We start from the raw sequence: 18,662 nt of genomic DNA, 5'->3' as shown, positions 1-18,662 counted from the left end.
ATGAGAACCATACACAAAAACGCTGACAACCGAAGTTACATGTGAAAGATGTCTATTATTTAAATTGTATTTCGAAAAAAAAATTTCACACAACAGACACACTGACTGATACAAGCGGCAGACATTTCTGACGTGCTGATCATGATAGTACATCGTACTGTGATGCAAGTGTCATAGGGCTGCGCCATTCTTCTGCTTGTGTTCGACAACAATCTCTACTTTACCTTCCTTCATGAGGAGAGGTCTGCTTCTCAGGGTCATGAATTAATCATGCATTTCATCCCCCAGCGCTCTCCTCCACAACACACACTCTCTCTTTTGACTGCATTCAACCATAATCATCCTTGTGACTGAGTGAGTGCACAGATGAGACCACGGCTGTATCTGGGTTTTTTTTTTTTCCCCCCTCTTCCCCTCTGTTCAGAGACACTGGCACTCCTATCCTCACTGGCGCCGCTTCCATCTCGCCTAACCCCCCACTCCTTCTCTTCCTTCTGCAGTTATCCTATTCAAAGACTGCTATTTATATCCCCCCTCCCCCGTCAAGTCAAAATAGAAAGCCAGCCGACCAAGAGACGCTAACAGCTACAGAGGTTGAACTGCTCCCCTTTTGCTGGTACATGCTAAGAGAGACCAACAAGACACATCAGATCATGGCACTTCTTGTCGACTTCCTGTTGACCTAAACTCCAGCGGCCCCAGCCAAGAAAAAAAAAAAAAAGCCATTGTAAAGCCTCCCCCTAGTAGAAGATCTTTAAGACACTCATGTTCCAGATTTCCAACAGTGAAGATGGTCTTTCCTGTGATCACTAGTACATGTAAGGCACAGCAGCGCAGTGAGATGCTTTCATAAAATGAAACGAGTTTGAAGGAAGAAATAAAGAAATAAAATAAACACAAAATATATCATAAACAAGCATTTTTCGACATGATGACATAATCACAGCTCAGCAGTTCATAATATTACACCGATGGTTCCTGAGAGGTTATTTATGGAGTATTTTAAGTGCTTGTTTGTAAAGTGACTCCAGTGGCTTCAGTAATGTAGAATGCGTATTGGACCAGCTTACAGTACGAGATATGAGACAGGATCCCTGAGAAAAAAAAATATACCTTCACTGTCAACAGCAGTAGCGAGACTCTAATGAGTCTAAACTTTGACAGCATGAACTTTATCGTATTGCATACTTTGTAAGGTCTGAAGCTGAGATGTGAGTCAGTGCGTAGTCCCAAGAATTTGTATTTGTTAACACCTTGTAGCCTCTCTCCCTAGAGACAAAAATATCTGGATTTATAATTGTTTTTGAAAAAACAGACGTTTTCGTGATATTGAACTGTAAACAACGTAGATTCAGCCAAGATATAATTTCCCGCATTGCATCGGTCAGTTTTGTCTTCCCATGCCACAGAATAACCGCATCATCTGCATCACATGACTATCACGCAGAAAGGGATCTCAATATACATGTAAAAATAAAAGTGGGCCAAGGATGGAGCCTTGCAATACCCCGGTTAATTGTAAAACATTGCAAATTAAACTATCAATTTTAACTAGCGCGGAATGAGACGAAAGATAGGATTTTATGAAAGTAAGACTGAAATTGAGTTGTTTCTTGACCAGAATGGAGTGATTAACAATTTCAAATTTCCGCAGGTCAAGTAAGACAGCCCCCGAAGCACCATCCCCCACCCCTGCTTTTCCTTGAATGACTTGACTTTTCCAGCAAAGTAGCATGTGGCAATTTCTGTGGAATGATTAGCCCTGAAACCAAATAGCGTTGGATGTGTGAAAAGGGCCTTTGTTAAGGTGGTAATTTATCTGCGTGGCGACCAGATTTTCAAATATTTTAGATATGGTGGGTATTACACTGATGTACCGACGTTTGATTTGATTACCAGCAAATGCATTCAATGATGATTAACTGAAAAAGCCAACAAATACATTTGACAAAACAGTTAAGGCGCCAATTTATGACAACCACAGCTTCCCGGTGGTGGTGGTGGTGATGGAGAGATTGAGGAAATAACCGACTTTTGTTGAACACAAAGAGTAATGTGAGAAAGTCATCTGAACAGTATCTGAACATTGTCGTGCATTCATTTTTAATGCTTTGTGCCCGACATGAGCAGCGTTACCTCCAGCCAGTGAAATGCTAAAAGCAGAAAAGAGTGGCAAGAGACGCGCGAGAATAGGAATCGGGCTCTCGCCATAGTTTCTCTCGTCCACACATGCCCGCACACCCACACACACCTTCCTCCCCAGTTGCATTATCTCATCTTCCTGGAGCCACTCCCTCTGCGGTCAGGCAGAGGCCGGCACTTCAGCATATTGCAGCATGCACCTATCACAGGTTTTAGTAGCAGTCTAGCTGCTCTGCTAAATAAACAATGGGATAGCTGACCTCCAAATGGAGCACTGCAAATTAGTAGCCCCCCCTGCACCCCCAAAAAAATCAATTTGGTTGATCATAACATGTCAGTTTTGACGTTTCAAGTAACCTAGATTCAGAATTACATAAAATAGATACATAGCAGCAAATGAAAACTCCTGTGCTGGGCGACATGGAGAAATATATGAGGAGAATGGTATCTGTTCAGTTATTCATCAAAAGAAATAGACATCACACTATGCCCGTTTCCCTTTTTTCATTTTAAGTGGCATCAAACCGATCCATACTAAATGAGAAATGCAGACAGTAGTGCTGCTATATTAAATGATCAAATGTAAACAGAAGAATAATGTTGATGATGAATCCAAATGGTTTGAGGACAACATTAAAAAAAGGAATGAAATTATGTTTGGGGATGAGTGGCTGTGTATTATAAGCAATACAGTGCAAAACAAAGAGGAAGCACGGATATTTACCTAAAGAAATTGAGAAAATTATATTTTCTAACAGTATCTCAGAAGTGTCCAGATGTACAATCCAAAATCAAACTACTGTGTTCAAGCCCCCTCCAAAAATATTGGAAAACTGTTGCCGGAAAATATTTGTTTTTTGACATCAGATTATGAAGACAGCAACTGTGATACAGTACTGAGTAGCTGGCAGCTCCACTCATTTTCCATGTGATCAAAAGTATTCAAACGCGACGGACAAGTGTTTTGTTGTCCAGGTTTGTTGCATTATATTAATTACAACGCTAAGTTGCAAATTTTCTGTATTTTACCTGCGGGGGCTACATCCATTGCACCATTGACCAACTGCACCTGTGGTTTATGGCGCCAGAGACTTCCCACACTGTGCTATTTAGCATCTAGCTATTTTTACATGCCCCTGTATATCGCTGGCATCAGGTGGAATCCCCGCATCATCGAAATCATCACTTTTCAATCGACCCTAAAAACAAGCCGACATTTTAGATCGATACTTGGTAAAAAAATAAAAAATAAAATAAAATCACCACCAAATATGTGGATGAACCAATTGCATGGAGAAAAAATACTAAACTACCAAACCTGAATAAAATTGACAAACCGTGACATAGGGGGCTTCGGACGATTCAGATTTGGAATCGCAGCTTCATTGAGTGCCGTTTTATGAAGACGTTCATGCAGTTTTGCAAACTGTTGGGTTTGCAACACACCCAAAATGGGTCTGAAACCTCATTAATTGCAAATTACTGTAGAAGGCCAGCGGACGTTGTATCGGTCTGTCGTGGTGAAGAAGGAGCTGAGCCAAAGGGCGAAGCTCTCAATTTTTCGGTCGATCTACGTCCCAACCCTCACCTATGGTCACGAGCTATGGGTCATGACCGAAAGAACGAGATCCCGGATACAAGCGGCTGAAATGAGTTTTCTCCGCAGGGTGTCCGGGCTCTCCCTTAGAGATAAGGTGAGAAGCTCAGTCATCCGGGAAGTGCTCAGTGTCGAGCCGCTTCTCCTCCACATCGAGAGGAGCCAGATGAGGTGGCTTGGGCATCTGATTCGGATGCCTCCTGAGCGCCTCCCCGGTGAGGTGTTCCGGTCATGTCCCACCGGGAGGAGACCCCGAGGAAGACCCAGGACACGCTGGAGAGACTACGTCACCCAGCTTGCCTGGGAACGACTCGGGATCCCCCGGGGAGAGCTGGAAGAAGTAGCTAGGGAGAGGGAAGTCTGGGCTTCCCTGCTAAAGCTGTTGCCCCCACGACCCGGCCCCGGATAAGCGGTAGATGATGGATGGATGGATGGATGGATGGATGGATGGATGTAGAAGGCCATGCATTTCACCTACTAAAACAATAGACTGAAGGGAGTAACGGCACCAAAATAAACAAGTGAGAGAGGCTATGGTGATTACCTGGAAGTAAAAGCTGAATAGCAGACGTCTTCTCATGTTCATCTTTTGTTGTCAGACCCAAATGATTTCAGTCTACAGGAAGTGTACTCACCATTCCACTACGTTTGGCAGAGAGTATATAAGATACTGTATTTGCAACCAACCGCCATTTAATCACAAAATGTAATCTAAAAATCACACTGCTGAGAATTGCAGTTGTTTGCTTCGAGTACATGCCGCTCCTATCTCGTGACTGTCACTGTACACACAGCAACACACCTCCAATTTTCCACACTGACAGCTGAGCAGCACGGCAGCTGCAACCAGGGATGGGCTTGTTGATCTCCATGCGAATGTGCCCTGGTTGCCAATACTGCGTGTACTTGCACAATGCAATACACTTCAGAATTTTCACTTTGGCGGAAAGCGTTTTCCAGCCACGTTTAAGCTTCTGAAGTATTTCAGACATCACGGTCCCCTTTGATACCCCCACCCCCCACCCCCTCCCTCCTTTGGATTAACCATTCTGGAAATTGAGAAATGGGTCTAAGAGTACATTTGGTGGGGTTGCGGACCCATTTTGGGTAGGTTGCTAACACCTTGTTAAACATTCCATTAAAAAGTTACAAGACTACATATCTGAATCGTCAATAAACAGTGTCGTAGAAGTAACATCTCAAAAATAAAATCATTCGGGTACTCAACGTGACGGAGACCCAGCGGTATATGTACATGTAAACGTAGTTACGTACATACGTCTATGTACAGCAGATCGGTATGCATGTACTATGGACCTCCACCAAATCGCGATCCTGCACCTGTAGATTCACTTACTCGTGGATTTTTCCCAATATGCTGCTCAACCCGTATTGTTTTGTTCATTCATTCATTCATTCATTCATTCATTCATTCATTCATTCATTCATTCATTCATTCATCTCCCGAGCCGCTTGATCCTCACTAGGGTCGCGGAGGGTGCTGGAGCCTATCCCAGCTGTCTTCGGGCAGTAGGCGGGGGACACCCTGAATTGGTTGCCAGCCAATCGCAGGGCACACAGAAACAAACAACCATTCGCACTCACACTCACACCGAGGGACAATTTTAGAGCGTCCAATAAGCCTGCCATGCATGTTTTTTTTTTTGGAATGTGGGAGGAAACCGGAGCACCCGGAGAAAACCCACGCAGGCCCGGGAAGAACATGCAAACTCCACACAGGGAGGCCGGAGCTGGAATCGAACCCGGTACCTCTGCACTGTGAAGCCGAAGTGCTAACCACTCGACTACCGGGCCGCCCCGTATTGTTTTGTGTTTTTTTGTTATTGTAAAGTGTCCGTGGGTGTCTTGAAAGGCGCTTATAAATAAAATGTATTATTATTATTATATTCTTGTGGAAAGTTGTTCAGAAATCTTGGCCGAGTACTTTTTATCACTATTTAATTGATTCTCACCCAAGGATCTTACTCACAGAGGAAGGGCATTCCCGAGTTGCTTGACTTCCTTCTTGGAAGGACCGCATCGTCTGCGAATGCAATGCGCAACTGATGACTGGCTTCACTGACCTACTATGAACACTCGATTTATGTTGCCGACAATGTGCTAGTTCAACTTGTTCCCTAAATATAAGCTACAATTCAAACTAATCGCTCAAGCGAACCTCACCTCGGGTAAATACTGATATGTGACCCGCCGAAGCAAAATGAGTCACAGTGACCCATATATCAGAAAGGAGGTTTTGGCAATATCAAAAAGAGAATGAGCACAGCTTTATATTAACCGTGGCTCTACGCGACTCGTTAATAGACATTACGCAACTTGAACGAACAATCAGAGGCCAGTATATTTTGGAGTCATGAACTCTAGCACAGCAAATGTTTGCTAAGCTACATTTCGCAGTGATTGTTCATCACAAATCCTGTGCATTCCCCAAATTTAGTTCATTTTGACAGTCACAGAATTCTTAAAATTAGTCTGAAATTAGCAAGAGGGAATCGTCGGGTTCACGCTAATGCCTGCATGTTTGGAATTCTCCGCGTGGATATCTACAGGCACGGCAAAGTCACGATTGGTTCTTTTGCTAGATTTTGCAACCGACTTTGTTGATGAGTGAGTGCCTTTTACATAATGTAAACATTTCAACAATGTTTACATTGTGTAAAAGTCACGATTTCAAGTCAAATAGAATTGATGAAGTTTGACACCCCCCCCCCATGGCGGCCCGGTAGTCCAATGGTTAGCACGTCGGCTTCACAGTGCAGAGGTACCGGGTTCAATTCCAGCTCCGGCCTCATTGTGTGGAGTTTGCATGTTCTCCCCGGGCCTGCGTGGGTTTTCTCCGGGTGCTCCGGTTTCCTCCCACATTCCAAAAACATGCGTGGCAGGCTGATTGGACACTCTAAATTGTCCCTGGGTGTGAGTGTGAGCGTGGATGGTTGTTCGTTTCTGTGTGCCCTGTGATTGGCTGGCAACCGATTCAGGGTGTCCCCCCCCCCCCCCCCGCCTACTGCCCGAAGACAGCTGGGATAGGCTCCAGCACCCCCCGCGACCCTAGTGAGGATCAAGCGGCTTGGAAGATGAATGAATGAATGAATGACCCCCCATCATTGCATCACATCCCCGAATCTACCTGTGCGAGTAACGACTCATTTTTCTCTAGCGCGTCACATCTGGTCATTCTCCCAAGCACACCTAATACTATTTGGCAGCTGTACGATGTTCAAAATAATGCAAAGTGACAGCTCAGAATGTTTCTTTTTTTTGGGGGGGTAAATTGTTTATTCAATGGATGACCCGTTTACAAAGCTGTGAAACGACAAATGAAGGATTCAATCAAATGCACGGACATTTCTGTTTGTTTGTGTTCTGTAATACTCGTGGCAGTGCGGGGAGAATGAACTCGAGAGGGACGACAGCAGCAGAGAGCTCGGCTGTTTGGTGTGCAAATAGAGGCACAGCCAGGCTCAGCTGCCGTATCCTGGCAACGAGAGCACAGCTCAGTCCCTGACCTGGGCCCATTCATCTCACTGTCGACCTGGGCAGACAAATGAAACCAAGGCTGACACGTGAACACATGACAGAACCTATACAAGCACTTGGCAAGTGTACAGTGTCATATAGCCATGTTTGGTCCGCCCTTGAGGGAAGAGACTAGCTTTCTATTATCAAGACATTTCATGAAAATAAATCATCACACCTTCAAATATTTAATTTCGCCTTTTGCATAAGCAACTCTCAGACGTAGAGAACGTCATTTCTGTCTACGCTCTACAAGACAACATTGACTCGGACCGGTTTTTAGTGCTCAGGGGGGCACATGAAATGCAGGAGGGGCTAATTGTTATTATTAACCCGACTGACAGCGACTTATTTTTGTTGCCCTTATACCAGGGGTGTCCAAACTTTTTGCCAAGGGGGCCAGATTTTATGTGGTAAAATGTCGGGGGGGGGGCCGACCTTGGCTGACATTCTTTACATTGAACAACAATATTGTTCAACAAATTTTAGTAAGCCAGTCTGTTTCACATTTCCATTTTTATTTTAATTTCAACAATCTTAAGAATTTATTTTGGTTCATTTGAAACAGGTATATCACATGCAACTTCTGTTTAAGACTTTTTCTTAAACAGAAGTCTCCTGAGTGCAAATTGATTGATTTGAAACATAAAATGTATCACCATGACTTTTCAATAGTCACAAAACCTTTGACTCGAACAACAGGGAAATGAACAAGCAATACACATATCCACAACTGCAAGGATCATTTGAAATATGACATATCAGTCAATATAAACACGGCGTGATGTCTTGTTAACTCGTGAGTGATGCCCTCTAGTGTCTAAATGCTATTACTCATTTAGTGAATGCTATTACTCCTTTAGCCACTAGAGGGAAGCAGTACTCTATGAAACATCACTCACCAGTCTACGAGACCTCAGTCAATGCAACACGTGTTCCATTGCGCCCAACCTGCGGGCCAGACGGCACTGACTTTATGACAGGGGCCGAGGGCCGGATGAAATTCGACCGCGGGCCGGATTTGGCCCGCGGGCCGGACTTTGGACATGGGCTGCCTTATACCGTACTCTAATCACCCAGCATTGCCAGAGACAACATTTCCAGTACATAGACATGGACCCTGAGTGAATCGTACTTTGACGTTGCAGTGAAGCGATCTGTAAACAAGCATCGCGATGGCCCCCCCATGGCCTGCCCGTTGTGTCGGACGGTGCGTGGACATGAAACGTTAAAGTGTTTGGCTGCGACGTCTGGAAGGAAAGAGAATCCACACCCTCGATCGCATTCCTTAATCGTAACACATCCATCCCTCTGTTCCATCTCATCCCGTAAATGCCTGTCGCCTGCTTTGCGAGTCTGGTAAATCATGCCGTCTTTGCCAGTGACTTCACTCAGACAGTGGGCAGGTTCGCAGCGTACGTACAGTCAGTAAATATATGCAGCAGGAATGCAGGAGGAAAAGGCAAGGGAGAGGCGATCTTGCGTTTTTGGCGTTCTCTTCCCCATCAGTGCTGTGACTCATCCACCCCACACCTCATTTCTTCAACCTCTCCTCGATGAGTACTTTTCTCTCATCTGCTTTTGCCTCCATTCTAAAACATCTCTCTCCACTCTTGCCAGAGAAACATGTGAGAGCATACACACATGGAAAGCCTGTTGCCTAGCAACTCAGGGCTAAAGACAGAAGCAGACGTATCAGATAAGCTAGTAAAATAGCCGAAGATGAGGTGAGGGAAAACTCACAAAAGAGCATCTCGGCAAAACACATTCATTACCATTCAGTCCAATTTCTGGCCTTTTGAGTCACTGACCAAACAATTGTTTTCGGTAACCTTCGACGTGGTGCCAATTACAATTTTTTCCAATCAACTGTCAACAAAAGCAAGAGATGGTAACAACGCCATTTGATATGCTTCCATTTTCCAATGTGGGCTCAATTTTCCAATTTGCCAGTTAAAGTCTGATGCAAAGATGAGAAAGAGACCAGTACTGGGGCTGGACGATTAAGTGGGTTTGTCGAATGATCATTTCTGGGGGCGTTTTTTTAAACAAACAGGTCATCTACACCCATTCATTCATCATCTTCTGAGCCGCTTGATCCTCACTAGGGTCGCGGGGGGGTGCTGGAGCCTATACCAGCTGTCTCCGGGCAGTAGGCGGGGGACACCCTGAATCGGTTGCCAGCCAATCACAGGGCACACAGAGACGAACAACCATCCACGCTCACACTCATATCCTAGGGACAATTTAGAGTGTTCAATCAGCCTGCCACGCATGTTTTTGGAATGTGGGAGGAAACCGGAGCACCCGGAGAAAACCCACGCAAGCCCGGGGAGAACATGCAAACTCCACACAGGGAGGCCGGAGCTGGAATCGAACCCGGTACCTCTGCACTGTGAAGCCGACGTGCTAACCACTGGACTACCGGGCCGCCCCATCTATACCCAGTGTCGTTCAAATATATGACGAGCATTTTTGGGGACTCCTAGTTATCATGCAGATTTTTTTCCCCCAGCCTCTTTTGCGCGAATCAAACTTCTTCAACGACTATTTTAATAATTTTAGACACGTTTACAGCCTTTAACTTAATAATGTCACAATCCTCAGATTTTAGCCTCTAAAGAATAATCATTCTGCAATCTCTGTAATCCTTTGTGAATAATCATTCAGCAATTTCTGTAATCGAATCCATCGATTAATCGATGATCCGATTAATCGATGGAATAATCGAGACGATCGATTCCTAAGCTAATGCTGGTCAATTTGTAAATATATTTGTAATTGGCGTTGCTCATCGAGCAAGAGGGTGGGGAGAGGAGCCGCGTGGGCACACATGAAGACGGGGGATAACGAGCAGCAGACATCCAGACGGGCAATTTGATTACAAGAGAGAAAAAGACTCAACACACGCACACAACTAGGAAAACAAACATTTCAAACAGATCCTTACGGGCTAAGTGGCCTACACACGAGTGGGCGCAGCCTAGCTGGGGACCAAACAGAATGTTAATGCTGTCCTGGTGCAGAGGGGTGGAGAGAGTCAGGCTCCCGGATGAATTATAAATCACTGGGCAGGGCAGGATGGAGAGATGGAGGAATGAAAGCTCGGTCGTGAGTTCGGGGTGGTGCCGCCTTCAAGACGGCTCAGAGAATACAGTGATGCCACACTGAGCCGGTCCGAATGGAAATGGCACTGTATTCGATTATATGTCACATATTTTGTAATTTGACGCATTAGGTCCGCTCGCATCATGCGGTCGGATCAAATACAAATGCCGTATTGATGAATGGAATTTGAGATTGGCTTTGCAAAGACCGTCTTGACATCAGATAAGTGTGAATTCAATGGCAATAGCGACTGCGGCGTTTTCATGGAGCCAAGAGTTTGCAGTGGTGTCGAAATGGGCTGCGTCATAACGAGAGGCTGAAAAACGGCTAATATTTTTTGGAGACCTCAATTCGCTAAATCAGACAACAACAAAAAAATAAAATACAAGAAATAGAATTTTTTTATGATAAATGCATTGGATAATAATTTTTAAGTGATTTTAATGTCGAAGGTGCTGCCATTTTACGTGTGGAGTTTAATTAAGATGTTATCGTGATTTGAGGATAAATAAGGACATACGTTGAATGAATAAGTTTGACTACTGTTTTCATTGACACCCTCAAATGTATTCAATTAATGATGCAGTTTTTTTTTTTTTAATGCAATTTACTATAATGGCGGCCCGGTAGTCCAGTGGTTAGCACGTCGGCTTCACAGTGCAGAGGTACCGGGTTCGATTCCAGCTCCGGCCTCCCTGTGTGGAGTTTGCATGTTCTCCCCGGGCCTGCGTGGGTTTTCTCCGGGTGCTCCGGTTTCCTCCCACATTCCAAAAACATGCATGGTAGGCTGATTGGACGCTCTAAATTGTCCCTAGGTGTGAGTGTGAGCGTGGAGGGTTGTTCGTCTCTGTGTGCCCTGCGATTGGCTGGCAACTGATCCAGGGTGTCCCCCGCCTACTGCCCGAAGACGGCTGGGATAGGCTCCAGCACCCCCCGCGACCCTAGTGAGGATCAAGCGGTTCGGAAAATGGATGGAAGAAACGGTTGCCAGTATGGGTAATTGTACAACCAGCACTCGGAGGACCGGTGGAAAAAATACGGTGAGTAAATTCTTCGCTTAAGTAAAAATTGCATTTCTTGTTCTTAAAATTAATGTGACTGGAAAGGATTTATGCCGTTTATAATATGTAAATAAAGTGCATAGGCTTGCCGCAATTCATTTTTGCCTTATACTATACTAAGATCATCTGGATAATCTAGAATGTTGATATAACATGTTCATACCATTTAATCTGCGGCCCGGTAGTCCAGTGGTTAGCACGTCGGCTTCACGGTGCAGAGGTACCGGGTTCGATTCCAGCTCCGGCCTCCCTGTGTGGAGTTTGCATTGTTCTCCCCGGGCCTGCGTGGGTTTTCTCCGGGTGCTCCGGTTTCCTCCCACATTCCAAAAACATGCAAGGCAGGCTGATTGGACGCTCTAAATTGTCCCTAGGTGTGAGTGTGAGTGCGAATGGTTGTTCGTTTCTGTGTGCCCTGCGATTGGCTGGCAACCGATTCAGGGTGTCCCCCGCCTACTGCCCGGAGACGGCTGGGATAGGCTCCAGCACCCCCCGCGACCCTAGTGAGGATCAAGCGGCTCGGAAGATGAATGAATGAATGAATACCATTTAATCTGCAATGGAAAATTAGTCCATGAGCAGATACAGTTAAAGACGGATAAAATCACAAAATCCAAGTAAGTGCTCAACTTCACCGAACTGAAGTTGCAAGAGCCAAGTGAGGGGACCAGCGACTCAAGAGTGTCGTGGCCGACCACACGCATTCATAAAGCAGCAATCAATAAACAAGCTATTTGAAGAGACAGACTTGAATTAGTGGTTTGGCCAAGTGTTATAAAGGACCTAACTTGTCATTTATGAGACCACAGCACACATCAACTTCCATGTCTTGCGACATCCGGGTTTTCCTACAAACATGACCCAAAGTAAAACTTCAACTCAAAGATGGCAATATGTCCAACATTTTGCAACAACACATGACTAGTTTACTATAGTTTCCCCCCCCCCCCTTTCTTCTTTCGACCTACATTCTTGCTGCTGGAGGCTGTAAATTTCCCCCAGTGTGGGACTAATAAAGGACATCTTATATTAGCTTATCTTATCTTATCTTATATTGTCCTCTTATGTGTCTGCGTTTAACGTAACGCTCTTCAGAGTGCAAAGCCATAGCGATGTGCATTCCTTGCAACTATAGCAACACTTCGGGGGCGAAGGGGATGGATGGACATCTTACGGATATTCTGAAGGGACCAATTTCACCATCGGGGGTTGCTGAAACAAATGCACGTGATATATGAAAAGAGTTTGTCGAGTTTGTAAAAAGAAAATCACTGGCGACCTTCATGGGAGACCTGATACAGGGACGCCCCCTTTTGGAGCATTTCAGTGCCGAAACAGCACTATCGTAGCACGCGTGTACTGTTTTAAAATTCTGCTCCAGATTCCTTTTCCTTGCCAATGCCATTGATACATTGCAGATCAAACCAACTTTCAAGTCAAGTCAACAGTATTTCTCGAGCACTTTCAAACAGCCATCGCTGCATACAAAGTGCTGTACATGGAGCGATTTAACATACACAATAAACAGTAAGACGAATCGGTAATAAAGGCGGTAGAAAGCACCAAGCAGTAAAATCAAGAGCAAATCGAAGTCAAGTCAAGTCAAAATTATTTATAGAGCACTTTCAAACAGCCATCGCTGCATACAAAGTGCTGTACATGGAGCGATTTAACATACACAATAAACAGTAAGACGAATCAGCAATAAAGGCGGTAGAAAGCACCAAGCAGTAAAATCAAGAACAAATCTAAGTCAAGTCAAGTCAAGTCAAACAGTATTTATAGAGCACTTTCAAACAGCCATCGCTGCATACAAAGTGCTGTACATGGAGCGATTTAACATACACAATAAACAGTAAGACGAATCGGTAATAAAGGCGGTAGAAAGCACCAAGCAGTAAAATCAAGAGCAAATCTAAGTCATGCTGAGTCGAACGCCAAAGAATACAAGCGAGTTTTGAATGAGAATTAAAAACAACAACAACAACAACAAAAACGCTCTCTCAACCACTCTGATCATAAGATGCAATTGTAGACTGCTGACTGCCAATAATTTCCTGTGACGCAGGTCATCATGCGCCAGTTTCGCGGCAACCTAATTTTGTATTTTATTTGTTTTAAAATAGTCTTTTTGTGTAGGTCAGACTGATAGTCTCCATTGCACCCGAAGCATCCTAACACAAAAATACATAACTTGAACACAAACACAAACATCCATTTCCCCCGTACACCCTCGGCGTTAGACTTAGGACCAGTCCACGGACTACTGGTTGACCATGATCAGTTGATATACAAAGCAAAGCGACTCGACTGCCTTTTTGAATCACCATTTGTTTATTTCTTAAGATGAACGACGAGTGTGTGTGTGTGTGTGCACACGTGTGTTCTCCGCCTCCACAATGGAAAGTCTAATAATTGAACATGCCTCTTCCCAGGGGGGGGATTGAGTCTTCCGGTGTTCAAGGTAACGTTTTTAGCAAATGGGATACATACACATCCACTTTGAGACGACAAGTGAAAACATATGCATGCAATTATACCAATTAAAGCCAAAACAGCGTGCGGCCTCAACACAGGGGCGACACAAACTGTTTTTTTTTAATGTGAGAAAAGTTTGTGTGTGTGTGTGTGTGTGTGTATATACATATACATATACATATTCATATACATATACATATACATATACATATACATATACATATACATATATATAGGGCGGCCCGGTAACCAGTGGTTAGCACGTCGGCTTCACAGTGCAGAGGTACCGGGTTCGATTCCAGCTCCGGCCTCCCTGTGTGGAGTTTGCATGTTCTCCCCGGGCCTGTGTGGGTTTTTTCCGGGTGCTCCGGTTTCCTCCCACATTCCAAAAACATGCGTGGCAGGCTGATTGAACACTCTAAATTGTCCCTAGGTGTGAGTGTGAGTGCGAATGGTTGTTCGTCTCTGTGTGCCCTGCGATTGGCTGGCAACCGGTTCAGGGTGTCCCCCGCCTACTGCCCGGAGACAGCTGGGATAGGCTCCAGCACCCCCCGCGACCCTAGTGAGGATCAAGCGGTACGGAAGATGAATGAATGAATGAATATACATATATATATGTATATATATTTTCCCCCAGGAAGACTCTGGCTCTCAATCTGCGCGCCGGCATGAAAAGTGGCGGTGCCGTGTCATAGCGCAAAGAGAATTTTTTACTTTCGAGTCGTGCAAACGTGCGGCATGTTTTAGTTTGGAGCAGGGATCTTCAATTCAAATTCAGAGGGTTCTCGTGGCAAGGCATTTCTCAGGGCAAAGGTTCAGACCTCAAAGTATTTCCACAAGATGGCTATGCATCCATTCTCTGCACCGCTGCTCACAAGGGTCATGGGGGTGCTGGAGCCTTTCCCAGCAGACTTTGGTCGGTGTGAGCTCTGGACTGGTCGCAAACAACAAACAGATGCATCACTGACACATCACGTGTGCCGGACGGACAGAAAGGGTTTGTATCGGTACTCGCTATCGTTATCGGTGAGTACTCAAAAGTGATGTACAGGTAATGTCTTGGTGGCAGCTAGAATGCCCGGCGCGGTGCTTTACGACGATTGTCATGACCCTTCGGTTGGCATTTATGTGGATAATTTATGATCATCCTGTATTCGTGCAGCGCCGACAGATAATCATCAACCTGACCGACAGCAAACCTCCAACTGAACGATATGAACAACAGTTCTCGATGTTGATGTCAGATGCCTCCATGTAGACACAATATAAGATTTGTTCTTGATTTTACTGCTTGGTGCTTTCTACCGGTGCCTTTATTACCGATTTGTCTCACTGTTTATTGTGTATGTTAAATCGCTCCATGTACAGCACTTTGTATGCAGCGATGGCTGTTTGAAAGTGCTCGAGAAATACTGTTGACTTGACTTGACTTGACAATATTCAAAGGCAGGCATAAAAAAGGAGATGTGAGTTGAGTTTGGAGCAGCGGAATCCTCTTTTGTTGATTGTGAGATATTATCTACCCGTGCCCGCGTTTCATCACAAAGTTAGCCATCTTCCAGCCATGCAGCAAATATGCGGTAAACAGTTCGAACCGACTCTGTGGCGGTGACAGGCTGTTGCAGATGACGGTTGATTCCCGTCAATCAAACAAAATGACGCACATTGTTTGTTTTAAACGTCTGAGTAATAAAGACGTCAACACTATCACCTCTTAACACAAGCAGCTATTGTGATGAAATAAAACAGACCGTTTTAAGTTTTTTTTTTTTTTTTTTCAGAGATCCCTGCCTCAAGTGGGGTGGGTGGGAGCGGGGGGTGCACAAGCAACTTTGTATATGGGCATGGTCTACCGTTGCCTGCCCATGGCAACAGTCGTGCGACAAAACCTTTCGGCCACCTTCCAAGTTGTCCATCCATTTATTTTTCAGAACTCCGTTTTCGGAGTTGACTTCCGTACTTTGAAACAATCTCTTTGGTCTTGCCCGGAAGCCTCTTCTGGTAAACAAACGGTTTGTTTATGTCACATGACCACAAGAGCTCTCGGAGGGAGAGGGAGAGATGCAATACATAAAGTGACACCTACTGGAAATATTATGTTAGTTGGAACATTCATTCATTCATTCATTCATCTTCCGAGCCGCTTGATCCTCACTAGGGTCGCGGGGGGTGCTGGAGCCTATCCCAGCTGTCTCCGGGCAGTAGGCGGGGGACACCCTGAATCGGTTGCCAGCCAATCGCAGGGCACACAGAAACGAACAACCATTCGCACTCACACTCACACCTAGGGACAATTTAGAGCGTTCAATCAGCCTGCCACGCATGTTTTTGGAATGTGGGAGGAAACCGGAGCACCCGGAGAAAACCCACGCAGGCCCGGCGAGAACATGCAAACTCCACACAGGGAGGCCGGAGCTGGAATCGAACCCGGTACCTCCGCACTGTGAAGCCCACGTGCTAACCACTGGACTACCGGGCCGTCCTACATAAGGAATATGTCTCAGGTATTATGAGCGACACTAGTATTTAAGTAACTATGCCCCAAAAATGTGACACCTACAGTAAGTACAGAGCGTCTTTTTAGAATGTAAGGGCACCAACCCAAGTCAGCTGTGTCAAGAATGCGGAGAGTCATCAAGCAAAAAATATCGTGACCACAAAAATAATTGACAATTTGAAAAACGTCTAATTGCGGATATTTCAAAGGGTTTAATGGAGTTACCTGAACTAAAATGTACATGTGGTGAAAGGGGTGGGTGGGGGGATCATTTGACCCTAATTTTAATCAGCTGACAATGTAAACAAACATGGGGATTTCAGATTCAATTTCTAATTTGAGAGAACATCATTTCACAGTCTCGCGCACTCTCGACTGTCCCTCTTCATCTTCAACGCGCTCTCTTTAGACGCTTGTGCGTCATTGTCGCGCTGCCATGAAAGACAAGTACTGTCTTGCAGGTTTTGCTTCGCATTCTTCTTAAAGCCCGGAACTCGTGAATGCGGCGAAGGCTTGTGAATGCTGCGTTTTTAGCAGGCTTCCTAAAAGGTTGCGCAATGTTTTCATGCAACCGTTTGCCAGAAATAATAACTGATGGCGAACATCGTTGCAAACTTTGAGGACGCTATGTTGGCAATTATTATTTGCAAGCATTGGTCGCTCAGTGAGAGATGGGCTTTGGGATTTTGAGTAAACGCTTAAAAAAAAAAAGGACTGACCCGGATTACCACTATTGAACGTCTGCGCGTCAAGGAGAGAAAGGCAGCTAGAGAGCGAAAGGTTCAGAAGTAGTCTGGAGAGAAAAAAAAAAAACCCGGAATGCCTATTATTAAATTGTCAATGATTTGGACCAGGGACTAGTCGATCAATTTTGGCAGCCCCAGCGTGTTTTCTGTACCCCCACTCGAAAACAAAACATGCGGAAAATGAGTCATGAAACAAAATGGCAATCTAAAACAACAAATGAAATCACATCGGGACCAATTTATGAACCAACGTGCTAAAGACATCAAACGACTCGCAAGTGAGCACACAAGACAAAAAGGTAAGCAAAGAACTGCACTACACGTCGGAGGTGTCTGTTTTTTGCATGAATGATTGCAAAAAATGCCGCAAGCTAAGTTGGGTACCGATTTTTTTTTTCTCTGTCAAGCAGATCTGTTGCGGGAAAGGGCTGCCGTCTCTGTGGTGGTGTAATTCAGAGGACAAGGGCTGAATTGAGGCTAGCGATAGCCGATATCGCAACATGAATGCGCAGCCTCCTAAAACTCGACCTACTCAGGTTCCCTCTACAAAGCTTCAATTTTTACCCTTGGCACACCCATCCCCCCCCGTCGCGCCTAGCACGTATCCCCTCCTATTATTGTGCTACTTCAAATTGCTTGCAAGCGTCTCTTCTTACGTTCTCGCATCACGGTTCGTTGTCATGGTTGCCCACCAATAGCCCAACAGGACCTTCTTTCGATTGTAAACACGCCGTGGATATGATGTAATAACGGTGCAGTTTCAAGACGCACTGGAGGAGGGTTGCAAAGCATTGTATTATTATTTTCTTCATCCCCCTCCTTTTTTTTTTTTCCCGGTTGAGTGACTCATCAAAAAAAGTCCCTGGGTACTCCTTTCTCCACACCCAAGGCCTGAGCAAAATGAAAGCAGCACCAGAGAGATGAGGACAAAAGGACACATGTGGCATTACTGTGGCTTTTTAGGATGTTGGTCAGGTTTGTGAGCTTGTTATTCACTATATTGGGCAACTGCATCTAGTGCCGGTACAAGACATCACCTTTAAAACCTTTGGGTCCTTCAAATGAAAAAAAAACCCTAAGTTACGCATTTTACAATTTTTGAAATGATGTATTTTGTGTTATACAAACATTCTTTTTTTTTTCAAACACTCAAAATGTTCAGAGGCATCTGTATTGTATATAAGATAAGATATCCTTTATTCGTCCCACAATGGGGAAATTTACTATATAGTTTTTATTAGTTCTTTGGGATTTTTTACTCTTTATTTTTTGCAAAAGGAAAAAAAAAATTGGTGTCTGGAGGTCCCAACCAAGCCCTACTAACAATCCCGACCGGACGTCTTCATGTAAAACGCATTGGTTTGAAGCCTCCTGCAAAAAGGCAAACTCATTTTGCGATCCTCTGGCGCCACCTAAAAGTTGCACAATTGGAATGACCTCAACCCAACAATGTGGCATGCATACGTCTGTCCAAGCGAAAACAAAGCGATTGACGTAAA

The 18,662-nt window shown here is 44.8% G+C and overlaps 1 protein-coding gene across 2 annotated transcripts in view; it reads right to left on the bottom strand.

Annotated features, from left to right (window-relative positions):
• The window catches only part of ankrd11 (ankyrin repeat domain 11), a 95,803-nt gene that overhangs the window by 23,876 nt on the left and 53,265 nt on the right, over nucleotides 1-18,662 (bottom strand). The window lies entirely within an intron of this gene.

The sequence above is a fragment of the Hippocampus zosterae genome, chromosome 4 (genome assembly GCF_025434085.1).
Source record: "Hippocampus zosterae strain Florida chromosome 4, ASM2543408v3, whole genome shotgun sequence".
NCBI lineage: Eukaryota > Metazoa > Chordata > Actinopteri > Syngnathiformes > Syngnathidae > Hippocampus > Hippocampus zosterae.
This window is presented reverse-complemented; position numbering and strand designations above follow the sequence as displayed.